The sequence below is a fragment of the Oratosquilla oratoria genome, chromosome 2 (assembly GCF_046742065.1).
Source record: "Oratosquilla oratoria isolate Oo_2021 chromosome 2, ASM4674206v1, whole genome shotgun sequence".
NCBI classification, from domain to species: Eukaryota; Metazoa; Arthropoda; class Malacostraca; order Stomatopoda; family Squillidae; genus Oratosquilla; species Oratosquilla oratoria.
In genome coordinates, this window is record NC_134778.1 from 32568947 (window position 1) to 32571446 (window position 2500).

Consider the following 2500-nt stretch of genomic DNA (forward strand, 5'->3'; position numbering starts at 1 on the left):
GTTTAAGTCATTGTCCACTCGTTACGTCTGAGCTGGGTTCGAGTCCTTAGCTTCACTACATATCAGTTTCTGTATATGTTTCCCTCAAGCTCCTTTAGTCCGGTAATTAAAGCCCCAAAAAATACTCAGGTTGGACAAAATTGCTTTATTTTGTTTCTCAACTGATTTCGGTAGTAAATTAGGTCTACTATTCAGAAAAAAATAGTTTGCCCTTGTCTGCTCACTGCTAGTATTATAAATGTGGCCTAATCCAAAATGGCCGCCATTGTGGGTTTCGAATCCCAAAAATTGCGTATCTTCGATACTAATAGGGCTGTAATTTCAAACAGAGTGTCAAATCTTATACTTTTGGGGTCAGAGAATTCATTTAATTTTTTTTATGCGATTGAGACATGGGCGTAGCCAGATGGGGGGTCAGGGGGGTCTGTGCCCCTCCCCCCCAATCAACTGAATTCCGTTGAGTTTTTGGACATATTTTCCACTTTCTCGCTGACGTGGAGACATACAAATTCTGGGCCCCCTTAATATAACTTTCTAGCTACGCCCATGGACTGAGATGTGTTCAAACCATGGCTCGGACAAGAGCCCTTCATTGAATTATATAATTGAGTCAAGTGATAAAAGGTCAACTACCTACACAATAATCTAGTCATCTTGAACATACCGTATATATTTTTACTTGAACATGATAACAACGAGTCAATAATGAACAGTTTAATCATCTAGAAACTCTTCATTGTTCACTCCAGCATTGGTGCATGCGATTCCCTTGCAGTGACCACAAGCCAGTGTGCACGACAGTCCGTTCTTGCGACAGGAGCAGGTGTTTTTTTCGCACCTACCATGGCAGTTGCATTTCACTAGTTTCAGCAAGGATGCTGGAGCTGCTGCTCTTCGCATACTCACTGGCTTGAGCTTCACATTCTGAAGAAACCATCCCCATTTGGTTGGATCAAGGATATTTCCTAACCAGGTCTGTACCTGGTGGTATACTCGGTAAATGTGATACCTGGCTGCATCACAAGTGGGTGGGAGAGATTCGGGAGGCAGATATACTGATCTGGACGCCACCTTCCTACTGAACATGGCTGCTCTTTCAAGGTCAAGGCTATTTCCAGGCTTACAACTGTACAAGACTTTTAGAGAAGCCTGACCATGCTTGGTGATTTCATGTATCAGCATGGCCCTGGAGTAGGTGACATTTGGCCATTGCTTTGACCTTGCCGATGCTGTATGGCCTCGATGTTGTATCACATCCTGTAACGGCATGTAAGAAGAGCAGTGATGCAGTAAGGCTGGAAGGTAGGTGATCTTGTAGTGTCCGGATGTTGATGACCTTGTTGGTTGTCTGCAGGAAGACGGCATGATGTCTGGAACTGAGATGGTGCAACAGCAGGACTAGCAGGCCTGTGTCATCTCCTACAGCAGCCACAGATATCTTCTTAGCTACAGTACATGCTGTTGACACAATGTCATAGTCGGCATCACGAGCACTGTGGTGAAGGTCAACTCCCGCTTTATCCAGTTCACTGCCAATGAAGTACAGAAACTTTTGTTTGTTCCTGGGGTTCGCAAGAAATGCTTTCTTCGTCATGGTAAGCTGCATTTCTGGCTTGAAATCAATTTCTGCTCCGATGGTCTTTGCGCTGGAACGTCTCTGATGTGTTTCATCCTTGGTAGAGGGACTACTTCCATACCCATCAAATATAACGACAGCATGTCTGTAGTGTTGAAGAATATGCCGCACATACAGACTAGACAGGTTGGCATATGTTGTTTGGTTGGGCCATGGAAGCCGTTGCAAAAGGCACTACATCATCTGGATACTGAGTTACTAAACAGGATGGTACCTTGTCCACCAGGCTTGACTGGAGAGTGGCTTTGTCTGGCAGACGCATCAAGAGATTTTGTTCGAACAAAGCTGTAGGGTAAGCTGATAACTCGTATGTGAACAAACTTTCTGTATCAACAGTTCTTGTTCCTGCCACAAGAAGTCGCTGGAACAACTGTTTTGGGTCAATCTCCAGGCGTTCTCCTTCAACAGCAATATAAGTTGAGGCAGCAAGTGTAGTGACCTGATCTTTCTTGCAGAACTTGTGTTCTGCTACCGATTTGCCCTGCATAGATTTCAGGAGAGCATGACCAACAAGCTCGGCTTCTTCTACATTCACAGACTTGTTGGCAATAACTCCAGTTGATAGACTACGCAGTACCGTCGAATCCCAGGAAAAAGGTTTTCGTTCACAGAAGTAGTTCAGAATGGTCTGCAAGTCCTTGGCAGCATCTGGTCAACATTGTCTGCTTGGTATTGGATAAATGATTGCGCCACTTGTTCTGGGAGATTATCGCCTTGCAATACAGCAGCATTAGTTCTGTACTTATTTGCTTCTGTGTATGAGGAACAGAAGCCAAGTTTGTTGATCATATCAACCAGATCACAGTGACCATACTTGTGTTCCAGTGCCACACTGAGACCAACTTGTAGGAGTGGGAGGACTGA